The sequence below is a fragment of the Setaria italica genome, chromosome VIII (genome assembly GCF_000263155.2).
Source record: "Setaria italica strain Yugu1 chromosome VIII, Setaria_italica_v2.0, whole genome shotgun sequence".
Classification (NCBI taxonomy): Eukaryota; Viridiplantae; Streptophyta; class Magnoliopsida; order Poales; family Poaceae; genus Setaria; species Setaria italica.
The window spans coordinates 21,841,946-21,855,413 of record NC_028457.1 but is presented as its reverse complement, the minus strand read 5'-3'; the positions used below and the strand labels follow the sequence as shown (position 1 = coordinate 21,855,413).

The window sequence follows — 13,468 nt, the reverse complement described above, 5'->3', positions numbered from 1 at the left end:
CTTGTTGTGCTTGTGAGGTGTGTATAAATTCTGGGCAATGCTCGTGACACATCTCAGGGACGACCGGAGTTATTCTTATTTAATTAAGTTGAGCAATGGTTCATGACTTGATTAAATGGGTGTAACTTGGTGATTCTCAAAAAAGCTCTAACAATTAAAAAAAACAAATCGGCACAACAATGTGTATGTTCTGTAAACCCCTCTATACCAGGTCCACTACCCGAGTAGGTGAAAATCCTTAAAGACTGCGAGTGCTGCAGACAGGTGGGCCCAGATGGCTGGAAGCTTTACCTGTCACCCGTCACTCTTTGCATGCAGTGATCATTTGTCAAGATTTTCCATAAAGCAGGGTACTGGCTGAACAAGTCAAACGGAAGCCGTCCTTTCCACCGTAGGCTCCCACCACGGCCTGTGGCGCGTGCGGCCGGGAACCAAGCAGCCCTTTTCTCCACAGCTATGGAGAGGCAGTGAAACAATCTACGTACTTCCTCTAGGCCATCACGCTGCCATGGTACATTGCAGGAAAACAAAAGATAAAGAGCGCAGAGCTGCAGAAGGTCTAGTGTCTCTAGTCCACGGTCCACTACTCCCCAGTACCATGGAAATATAAGAGCCGTCCTAGCTCTTGCAATGACGGCGAAATTATCATCTGGTCTGAAAATCTTGTGCAGGATGGATGAGGACAAGTAACAAGTTGGGAAGAATTAGCACAGACCGGCGGCAGCATCAGCTGGGTAATGCTGCACAATCAGGGGCCTTCATGCCGGCGGTTTACTTTGGGCGCTGTGAAAGGTTAGAGCCCAACTAAAAGCAGGGTCTGGGGGTCGCTAGGGTTACATGTTTGTCAACTTTTCCGTGGGTTAGTACTAGTACCTGCATGAAAAAGGATGGGATTTGATGGGTGAGGCCGTCCGAGTTGAGGTGCATGGTGTGAGATGATGATGATAGATGTGATAAGCTGTTCGTCACCGGGGATTTCAGTGCAATGCAGAGATGGATCGATGATGATCTCACCTTGATTGCGTAAAACCGTCTACTCCAATTTGGAATCTAATGACTTTGGTGACAACGATCCGCCTGACCACATAGTCCCTAGGCAATCCAATCATCCGTCAGCAAAAGATCGGTCAGAGGCAGCCACCATCTGCTACCACCACCCCTTTGATGCCTTTTTCATCAGGCTCTGCAGGCAGTCAGAGTAAGTTTCGCCACTTTCCACGCGTTTACTTGTGCCCCGCCGTACCTCACCAGTCAAGGCCTCAATGGCGCCAAACCAAACTGGCTCGCCCCACCTCAGACCTGCCGGAAATTTACGGCCTTCCCATCCCCTGCCTGCAAGAACGCTCCAAATGCCATCACTGTGCTGCCTCTGTCGCTGCCCGTGCAGCGCTGCAGGCCGCCTGCCGAGACCGGCCCGGCCGGCAGCGGCAGCACCCCTGCGCCCTGACTACTCACTTCACTCGCTGTGCCCCATCCCACTCCTCCCCACCGTCTCCTGTTCGTTCCACCTACGACTGTAGGTGCCTGATTGCCCTGGACGTACGCGAGCTGGCGAGACATGTGGATACGGTGAGATTATTGGGTACAACGGAGAACAACACGACACTTGGACCTTGCATTGTACTCCTGCCATGAGTCATGAGAATGTGATGAAGAAGAACGACGGGCGGTCCTAGAGCAGCCGGATGTGCCGCGGCGACGCCACTGCGGCGGATCCGGTCATCCGGACGAGGATGAACTGGACGGAGAGGGACGATTCTTCCCAACATGGTGCATGAACTGGATGGTAAAGGCACGATCCCTTCAACAGTAGGTGACTAATCATGGCGCCCTGATTCTGAACCGACTCATAATTTACCCGACCAGACGGTGTAGGGGGGATGATGGATGGCCTAATGGGCTCAGTCACCAACTCACTGAACAACCAAACAGCCTGTGACGCTGCTCTGGGTGGATTAAGAGGACATGCAGGCGATCAAAGGTCACCTCAAATTATTGGCGCCGTGCTGTGCTTTTCACAACAATCAATCGTCTTGCTCCTACAGTAGTAACTTTTAAACGTGCAGCGGAAGAATAAACAGCTTATAAATATAGTACAGCTTTGAGTAAGGCCTGTTTGGATACACCCTCATAAACTTTAGGACACTCATAAAGTTTAGGAGCTGGAAATTGGTAGTCCTAAAATTTATGAGTGGGCTGTTTGGATGGAATCATAATCTTTAGGATGTTAGAGGGGAAATGACTTTTGTACTCCTAATTACTCCATCCCTGCTCCGTTTCTAGCGTCGTGGAGAGAGAAGGGAGGGGCAAGAGGGGTAAATGATGGGTTGGGGACCACTTTTAGGAGAAAAATAACCCATTATGATGGTTTGGTCCTCCTAATAAAAAGAGCACTCCTAAACATTATGAATGCACTTTTATGACATATGTTTGGATGCACAAGTCCTAAAAGTGGACTAAAAGTGAAATCCTAAAGATTATGAGTGTGTATCCAAACAGGCCCTAAATGTTACAGTGTAACAGGAGAACAGTGTAATAAACAAGACTCTCTGGACATGCACTACATATATGTAGGGTTCGTTTGATTCCTTTTGCTTATTTTTAGCACGTGTCACATCGAAGATTTAGATACTAATTAGGAGTATTAAATGTAGACTATTTACAAAACCCATTACATAAGTGGAGGCTAAACGACGAGACCTATTAAGCCTAATTAGCTCATGATTTGACAATGTGTTGTAACAGTAAATATTTGCTAATGATGGATTAATTAGGATTAATAGATTCATCTCGCCGTTTAGCCTCCATCTGTGTAATAGATTTTGTAAATAGCCTACGTTTAATACTCCTAATTAGTATCTAAATATTTGACGTGACACGTGCTAAAAATAAGCAAAGTACCAAACGCCCCCTAAATCAACTCGTCGGTGGGTAGCTCTCGGTTTTCACATAACAGCCCAGCTGTTCTGTTCACCTTTGCTTGTACGAACAATAGTACCAACCAGGTAAGATCAAAGCAAACGTCAACCCAACCCAACAAACAGTATATACAGCTACAGACAACCACACAAGGGATCCACCGCACCGTCAGATTCACATGCTACACAACATCGCCGAAAACGACAGCAACCCCGCGAAATTAGGGGAGACAAAACAAATCAGATCATGATTCGATGAACATAATTTGAAGACTTCGGATTCCATGCAATGCAACGGGCTGAAGATCCGGCCTAAGAACCACTTTTACACCTTCCTGACTCTAGATACTATATAAAGTTGGAGGGTAGAGGCAGGGGAGGTGGAAAAGCAGGCATGAACATGGTGGCGCCCCACAATTCTGTACCAACCACAACGGCAATATCAGGAGGCGCTGCTGAAAAGTTGTCAATCATGGGTGTCTCCAATTGATCATAGTCCCATAGGTAGTTCAAGTTTCATGTCCGTTGCACTGTCACCATGTTCAACCGTAGCGATTAAGACTATAAGAGGAAACTAGGACATGGCTAAGATTATAGGAGGCGTTGGGTTAAAGCTAAACAGAGCAAACACACATTGAGATTCGCCACGGGTCTAATGAATGGAGCTTCTGGATATTTTCATTCGTTCATCACAGGCTTGTTCTCGTTGGCCTTGGGCCTCTGTTCCTTTGGTTTATGCTCCTCCATTTTCCTGTGACAAGACCGAGCAGGCAAGTCATCAATCATGTAATTTACTGGAAAACATACTACAGATAAAAAAAATAGTACAACAATAATCAACTTTGAAATGAAAGTATGCACTTCAGAGCATAGAGGTACTTTTGATGATAAATACCAGTGGATGGAGTTTTTAAAGATGTTAGCTGAAACACATTATAGGATTGCATCAATATTGGACTAGAGTTGTTATTACAATTCGAACTACACCACCTAACGAAAATTGCTTTTGGATGAAATCTATTTTATGTTAATGAAAACTGTTGTTTATTTGCACATTAATTTCCTTTCAACAAGTCGCCAAAACGAACCAAACATATAATTTGACGTAAAAGTTTAAATAACCAGCATCCACCAAGTTATATCCTTTTTTTTTGCGAAAGCATCTAGTTATATCCATAAGAGAGCACTCTCCCTGCATGGAAAGCCTGTATGCGGCAGCACAAAACTAAAACTTTCTTGCAAAGGGAACTTGCTATTGTACATTTTCAGTGTAAATATAGTCTCCAATCTACTGACCAACTAAAACAACAATATGCTTATAGGGAAACTGCTCCCATCTGTTGGGAGTACAAGATGGTCCATATCTTGTTTAGTGCATATACAAACAAATTTAACTGCACTCTTTGACAATTCTAACTCATGCCACAAGCATTCCTAGTCACTCATCGCATTTCAAAATCCTTCGCAGTTTCAATACATCATATCTAACTGGTGGCTGCTATGAGCTCAGAAGAAGGGGTGAATTGCAGAATGTACAAGAGAATATCTATCATCCACCTTAAGAAAAACATGGATACAAGAAATTCTTGTCTCAAGACAATTGAAAAAATAAAAAAAAAACTTTTTAGCAGTTCAAAACAATTAAAAAATACCATAAAAGAAGATAAAAGGCTTCTTTAACCAGGTAAAAGGTTGATAACATATTAGATAACACAGAAACAAAACTATGCAGTTTGTTAAAAAGATCAATCCATCTACTCCTGAGTGAAATGATACAATATGATCATGCAAGCTGAAAACTCACCACAGTTAAGTCTAATGAAAGCCCTAAAAGTACTATCTGAACTGCCAGATGTCTGCACAAGACAGACAGCTCTATTCAATGCAAATGAACCCTTTGGAGCTTATCAGAAATGTAAATCAGCATAGCTACAGAAGTATGCCAACATTACCCCCACATAAATGTGTTCCCACCAGTCGATATACATGTATTATTCCAGAAGCCATTAATAGTCGAAGGACATCATAGGACAATAGACAATGAAAGCAGCTGACATAAGGTACACACGCTTCTGTGCATACAATGGCTCCAATATAACTATAGGTATGGCATCTTCTACAATAAATAAGTGTAGACTATAGCAATGTACAGTTTGAACCAATATTAATTTGGTAGGACCGATGTGGCAATTAATGTATAAATGCGAGAATTAATCCTACAACATAATTACCAATCTTGGTCCTCCTTACCTGCGTCTCTCTTTGACAGCAATCAGCTTGTCACTACCAAGATGAAATTTCTATGTAAAACATTTGGGTGTGTGGGTGGGGTGGGTGTGTGGAGTGGGGAGGGCTGTTTGGATAATTTGCTCCTGTGAACTGTATGAGGTGGGTAAACTAACTCAATTTCACACTAGGAAAAGGTGAACAAAAGAAAAAGGATGCAAAAAATCAAATCATAGAAGGGGCAAACCAAATGGCCTCCTTGCCAGAAAGCCTAGACTTAACAAGTGTCTCCCATGAGGCACTCAAACCCGAGCATGCACATGTGTGCAAGAGATGAAAAGAAAGCGACCCAATATCTCTCGAAACACCAACCCACACCTATCACCTCCTTGTATATTGTCATCATTAACTGCATAACCAGAAAAACTGGAAAGCCATTTCATCAAAATAGATGACGAAACAAGTTATTTCATACTATATGACATCAATCGTTTGACATTCCAAATCTTAGGCACATATCCATATACTAGCACCAGGAAATCTTCTCACTAAGTGACTGGATTTGAAGCACCTTTTAATAATATGATAATACAAGAAAAACTATATCTAATTCTGTATCATAGATCAGGAAGAAAAAGCACACAGTACACAAGTATTATATTGTTCAACCAACAAAGCAAGATCAGTAGACATCCACTCACTATTTAATTCGATGAACACAACATATGACCAGTCTGATAATGAACGGGCTTCCACTGTTACAGGAACCAGAATGTGCAAGAATTATATACTGGAACCTAAATATATCATCGCGTCCTCTTCTTCCCTCCAATCCAACATCAAACATCAATAGCTCCAACATCAAAATCTGAGCCCGCAAAACAAAAATCTCCCCAAAAAGGAATCGCCCACGGAACACCCCAACGATGGAGGACTACAGCATCCCCAGCCTCTAACCCCTGTTCCTAAAAGGGGCCGTTCCCCTAATTTTGAGGAGCTTGGATTCTCGCACCATTCAAATCTCACACGTCTGAGAAACGCACCACGACACGCGCGATACCCCGTGAATTCGGACGCCATAGACCGAAACACAAAACGGACGATAACAGCGTGCGGAAAGGCAGGGAGTGGAGGGAGCGATGGAGCGGGCATACCTCTTGTCGGCGCCGCCCTTCTGGCTGAGAAAGGAGCGGAAGAGGGGCGAGTTCACGTCGTAAATCATCTTCTCCTTCTCCGCCGCCGCCGCCACAAGCTAGGGTTTCGTCCCTTCTCCTCTCCGGCGAGCGCTTGTGTGATGAAGGGGTGTGCGGGCTACGGAGCGGAGGGTTTGTGGACTCGCCTGACAGAGGTGCTGGAGTGGGCTAGGATCGATTGAGTGAGCCCAGTAGCCTGCCTCTCGAAAACTGTAAGCCCAGATTTATAGTTCAAAAAAAAAAAGAAAACTGTAAGCCCAGTAGCACGATTGACCAGTTAAATGAAATCTTCAGCTTTTTGTTGGCCTCAATCGAGAAACAAACAGCCGCTTCTGTAAGCCAAAAGCTATACTTTATTAAAGGTACTTTCCCTATAATACCCGTCCACTCTCTAGTCTTGTTTTCGGTCAAAAAATCGATGGCTCATATCGTTTTGAGATTCAGGTTTTTATTTAAGTTATTGTAATTTTCTGTTGTTTTATTGGGCCCGAAGTTAACAGCCGCCCACAGAAAGCGTTGGACTCTAATCCCGTTTATCGGTCCTAGTTCAAATCCTGGTACCACCTTATTAAGATAAAATCAAGTTCTTTTCATGAAAAAAATCCATTTTCCTCCCCTCTTTTATTTATTTTGTCCACTTAAACCCCTAAGTAAAATTTAGACTCACTTTACTCTTCCAAACTATTTCATTCGGTCCAATATACCCTAATTATATTTTTACTATTTCATTCGGTCCAATATACCCCTAATTATATTTCTATTATTTCATTCGGTCCAATATACCCCTAATTATATTTTTATTTTTTTCTTCACGTACAAGTTGAGTTTTAATTTCAGATTTTTGTTACGAGACTTAGAACTTGATGCTTCATGTTAAAAAAATACTTTAAAAATTTTTCATTGTCAGATTTAGTTACCCAAGTGGTTGATTTGTAGGCAGAGGGAATTGCGAAACCAAGAACTCAAAGGTGATCACAAGAACATGAGGGTTTAGACAGGTTTAAGCCTCCGGAGAATAATACCCTACTTCATGTATTCTTGTGGTTTGTATTTATTGAGAATTGAGATGCGTTGGGTTGCCCTTGGGAGGAAACCTTGGCCGCCTTATATAGGTTGACGACCTAGGGTTACAAGTCGGTTTGAATCTAATCTACTTGGTTGTTACATGGAAAGCAATCTGAGTCGATTACAACATGTATTCCGCAATATCCGGCCTGATTTGAATCGTCCGGTCTCCTTAACTTGTGTTCCAAGTATCTTCATGTCCTTAGCCCGCATGTTCTGGTCGAGCAGGCCCACTTGTCAGGATTGGCCAGTATCCTGGTTGGGAGGGACCCATGGGGTACCCATATCCCTCAAGCCCCCGAGCGATGTGTAGGCGAACAAGAACCTGAGGTCATCAAGCGAAGCTTAGAATGCAGTTGGCTGAAGCTGCGATGGCGTCATAGTGACGAAGAGGTTGCGCAGTGCTAAAAAAGAAGAAAATTCGCGCAAACGCAGAGCCATACGCGCAGAGCGAAGTTAAGTGCCGAGTTGTTGGATGACGAGCATCTAACAGGTCGAAGCGAAGGACATGGAGGGCGTCGCAAGACGCAATCTAAAGGAGTAGCCCCCGAGCATTGAAGCGATTAGTATAATCGGTCAAATGGTCAAAGAAGAAAAATATAATCCCAGGAGCAAATTCTAGTGCCCGAGCACAAGGATAGGCGAAGCCACAGAGACCCGCCGACCAGAAGTAAGCGTCCAGCCCCGGAGTACGAGGATTGGGTGAGCCACGGAGGCATGCCGACCTGAAGTACGCCCCCAGCCCCCCGAGTACGAGGACTGGCGGAGCCACGGAGGCATGCCGACCTAAAATAGGCGTCAAGCCCCCGAGGACGAGGACTGGACGATGTTGGAGGTATGCCCTAGACGTAATCATAGAGATGATGATATTCCATTGTATCCATGTTTTATATTGTGTTCCTTGAATATCCATTAAAGGCTACTTGAATTGGTTTGCAATTATGTGAATTGTGTGTGAAACTCTTTACTTGTATGGTTATTCTAAAAGTTGTTCCTAGTCGGAGTTCATGTGAGGACACACATGAATATTAGACTAGCACATATATTAGTTGATGACTATGTTTCACAAGTCATGGACATGGAGATGTCAAACTAATAATGTGGGCAAGTGTAGAGACATGTGCTAGGACTGACCCAACACGAGTTACATAGTTCTCTCTTTACACAACGTGTACGCTTTGTCCTTAGATCTGAGATTGTCGCATGTACTCAAAATGTGGATCGATTTACTTAGGGGCTACCAAACGCTACACTGTAACTGAGTAGTTATAAAGGTAGCTTTCGGGTTTGTCAAGAAGCATGCTGTAAGGCATGGTCAGTCAAGATGGAATTTGCCCCTCTTTATTTGAGAGAGATATCTCTGGGCCTCTCAAGTGATCGGATCCGAAAATGCATGGCCATGCTACGTGAGGTTAAGAGTTAACCTAGAAAGGAATTTCGAATCACAACATCGAGAAAGAGTGGTCGGCTTGGAGCTAGACCAAATATCGTGAGGCAAAGGGAATAGCATGTATGTGATGTTGTGATTGTTCGTCTGATATGATTTTCGTGTGCGTATAGGAGTTGGCACGTTTTGCTAGAGGCCGCTACCAACTATTGGGCGAGTAGGAGTACTCGCGCCATGTCTATACGTATACGAACCTATAGGGTCACACACTTAAGGGGCTGGAAGCCTAATGAGGATTTGATCCAAATTGGACCAGGTTTAGGAGTACTAATGGGCCTCAGACCCAGAGGCCTGTTAGGGACCCTATATATATTGAGGGGTGGGGCCGGCTTAGGATTTCATCCCTTTTCACTCGAGTAGCAGCCGCACCTCCCACACCCTCGTCTTGTTGCACTCGCGGACCTAGCAATTCGGCTTGCGATGCTTTCTCCCCACACATGTGGTTACTTGGAGGTGTTACATCTGCAGCACTTGGATGAGCTACCGCACAAGAGCTTGACGAGCCTCCGTGCAAGTAGGACATCGCTGCACGTGGACAAGCTGCTGAGGAGCTACTGGACGTGGAAGTGTTCGACTACACTGCAGCAACGTGTGATCGACTACACTGCCCGACGCGCGTCATTAACTTTCGCATATGCGCGTCTAGTGGTAATCCCGTCATCCATATATGGCAGTTATGCGGTAGAAAATTTTATTTTGCGCTAGTGTAGCCTACCTCGTAACCCATCAGTGGTATCAGAGCCGTAGCTGTTTTGTTATGGGTTCGGGATGTGTGCATTTGGAGATATGCGGTTTTTCAGATTGATCTATGATCTGGTTTCGTGTTCTTGCTGCAATGGTCATGTAACGACATACTCCAACCGGTCGGATTTTGACCATCGGAGTTAAGTGATACACGTAATGCCAGTTGCAGCGAGCGAAGATCAATGTGATTGCATATGATGCGTAGTAGTCGATTGGATCAACTATTGGATCGGATTATTTACCGAGATCATGTGTTTCAGTAAAACGACCTTAACTTTTCAGTATGATCTCAGATCGAGGTGAATTTTATATGAAAATTGATCTACAGAAAAAGTTACACATGAAATTGAACCACTTCGTCATTTTTGGCAAAATTAGATTTCCCAAAATCAGCTTGGAAGATGGAGTTTTGGGCCGTTTAAGTTTGGAACGTTAGAACGCCTAACTCTGTTTTGCAGGATTTTATGATTGGTATGGCCCCTGTATATATAATGCATGTGTGTAACCAATTCATGACATATGTGTCATGCGTACAGCAATACGGCTGGAGCCATATCTATTATCACATTAATGTAATTAATGACCTGCGTGTCAATCTGTGATGATCCAAACAACTACGTAACCTTCTTTACTACCTGATTAGATCTAATAGCTTGTACTATTTCTTGGAGGACTCATCGCTAGGAGGATGGCGCACATGGATCATGAAGATGGAGATCATCATGATGCACAGGTTCTATGAAGATGGAGATCACCATAAGAAATTAGGCCATACCGTGTCACAACTGTGCGAATTCTATTCTTTGTTTTACTCTTGCATGATGTGATTAAGTTAGTATACCCTCCCAACTAAAACTTGCACCATCCCATGTCTTGTACAATTGGTGGTGGGTCTGTAAAATTAGGGTGCCACTGGTTTTCCTTGACTAGACGGGTTCATATCAGATACTTACACACATAAGGGTTGGTTTGCTTAACAAGGTTATCTTAACGGTTAAGGACCTTGGGGCATAAAGGTTGGGCGCTGAGACATGGAGATGCCACCCAACAACAGGAGTCATATGTGATATGATTAGCAAGAAGTTGCTTACTGATCTACCTTGTTTGCTAGCGGTGATGCTGAAGCTCACTAGTAGACTTGTTAGTTGTGAATTCTGAATCACTAAGTATAGATAAAGGGATATTGATTTTAGTGGGAGTAGATTCTATTCAAAGATTAATGTGATTTACTCTGTCATGGATACTTTTGTCTTAATATTTTGCATTATTATTTGTTGTAGATAAATGACACCTAGCAACACCATACCATTTGCTTTGCGTTCAGTCCTTGAGAAGGACAAGCTAAATGGGACAAACTATACGGATTGGATCCATATCCTGAGAATTGTTCTCAAGGCCGAGAAAAAGGAAGATGTTATGGACACCCCATTACCAGAAGGACCTGTTGATGATGCACCTGCTGCTATTAAGAATGCTTACAAGAAAGCATGTGATGCTAATCTTGAAGTAAGCTGCCTTATGTTTGCTTGCATGGAACCCAAACTGCAAATGCAGTTGAAACAAATCATGAGGCGTACGATATGATCGTTGAGCTTAGAGACAGACATAGGCCAGGACTAAAAGGTTCAATGTGTCTAAGGCCTTTGTTGAGAGCAAGCTAACAGAAGGTGCAGTAGTAGGACCACACATAATTAAGATGGTTGGTTACACTCAACAGTTGGAGAAGCTGGGCTTTCCACTAGGCCAAGAGTTGGCCACTGATTTCATTCTTTCGTCTCTTCCATCTAGCTATGGGAACTTCATCTCAAACTACCATATGCATGGGACGGAGAAGGGTCTGAATGAACTGTGTGGCATGCTTAAAACAGCAGATGCTGATATTAAGAAAAGTGCTGGTAGCAGCCATGTGATGGCAATACAGAACAAGCTTAGCTTTAAGAAGAAGGGTAATTCTTGGAAGAAAAAGGGCAAGATTGTCTCCAAGCCAAACCCAGTGCCCAAGGTTAAAGCTAGACCTGCTCCAGATAAAAAGTGCTTTTATTGTCACGAACTTGGTCACTAGAAGAGAAATTGCAAGCAGTACCTAGCTTCGTTGAAGAATGGCGGAAGTAAGAGTACTTCCACCTCAGGTACGCTTGTTATTAATGTTATAAACAACATATTTCTCGCTGATACAATTATTAATTCTTGGGTATTTGATACCGGATTGGTTGCTCATATTTGCAATTCAATGCAGGGACTGATAAGAAGTAGAAGCGTGAAAAGAGGATAAGTTGATTTCCGTGTGGGCAATAATGCAAGAGTTGCTACGTTGACCATCGGGACAATGCAACTCCACCTCCCGTCAGGATTTATTATGGAGTTGAATAATTGTTATTTTGTTCCTAGTTTAAATCAAAACATTATATCTCCTTCATGCTTGATGAAGGATGGTTATTTATTTTCGAGTGAAAACAATGGTTGTGTGATCTCTAAGAATAATATGTTTATGGCTTTTGCACCCATTGTGAATGGATTGTTTGTTTTAAATCTTAATGATTCACATGTCTATAACATAAGTGCTACAATGCCTCAGTCTAATGATTTGAGTCCTACCTACATGTGGCATTGTCGTTTGGGTCATATAAGTGAAAAGCGCATGAAGAAGCTCCATTCTGATGGACTTTTAACTTCGTTTGATTTTGAATCATACGAGATATGTGAGGCATGCTTGCTAGGCAAGATGACCAAGGCACCTTTCACAGGTTTTCTTGAGAGAGCATTAGACTTGTTGGAACTCGTACATACCAATGTATGCAGACCAATGAGCACGACAGCTAGAGGAGGATTGCAATATTTCATACCTTTTATTGATGATTTTAGTAGATATGGCTATGTCTACTTGATGAGGCACAAGTCTGAAACCTTTGAAAAGTTCAAGGAATTTCAAAATGAAGTTGAAAATTAGCGTGGCAAGAAAATTAAGGCCTTATGATCTGATCACGGAGGCGAGTATTTGAGCCACAAGTTTAGCAATCATCTGAAGAGCTGCGGAATTAATCCACAGCTTACGCCACCTAGAACACCTCAGAGAAATGGTGTATCCGAGCATCGTAATTAAACTTTATTGGACATGGTTTGATCAATGATGAGCCAGTCGGACCTACCGTTATCATTTTGGGGATACGCTCTAGAAACAACAGCTTTCACACTTAATAGGGTACCGTCTAAATCCGTAGTTAAGACACCATATGAGATGTGGACTAGAAAGACTCCTAGTTTTTCTTTTCTAAAGATTTGGGGATGTGAAGTATTTGTCAAGCGACTTCAGTCGGACAAGATTACAGCCAAGTCGGATAAGTGCATTTTTGTGGGATATCCAAAGGAAACTTTAGGATACTATTTCTACAACCGATCAGAGAGCAAAGTGTTTGTCGCTCGGAATGATGTTTTCCTAGAGAAAGAGTTTGAGTCGAAGGGGAGAAGAGTGGAAAGACAGTGCGTCTTGAAGAAGTTCGGGATGAGCCAATCAGGCAAGAATCAACGAGTGATGCTAACATAGCAGAACAAGTTGAGATACCCATGGCAAGAGAAGCACTGCCACAACCACGAAGGTCGGCAAGGTTCCGCGAAATGCGGGAAATATTATTGTTGGACAATGATGAGCCTGCGACATATGTAGAAGCAATGATGGAACCAGACTCCAAAAAATGGCAGAGTGCCATGCAATCCGAAATAGAGTCCATGAGAGAGAATCAAGTTTGGAACTTGGTTGACCCACCTGATGGTGTTAAAGCCATAGAGTGCAAATGGATCTATAAAAAGAAGAGGGATATGGATGGAAATGTTCACATCTATAAAACTCAACTTTTCGCAAAAGGTTTTCGACAAGTTCA

The 13,468-nt window shown here is 43.1% G+C and overlaps 1 long non-coding RNA gene across 1 annotated transcript; it reads right to left on the bottom strand.

Moving 5' to 3' along the window:
• Window positions 1-3,163: 3,163 nt before the first annotated feature.
• On the bottom strand, window positions 3,164-6,535 carry LOC101764968. The gene is made up of 2 exons (XR_001164694.2): window positions 6,299-6,535; window positions 3,164-3,669 (listed from the first exon to the last, which is right to left on the bottom strand). It is a non-coding gene; the product is annotated as an uncharacterized LOC101764968 (long non-coding RNA).
• Window positions 6,536-13,468: the final 6,933 nt, after the last annotated feature.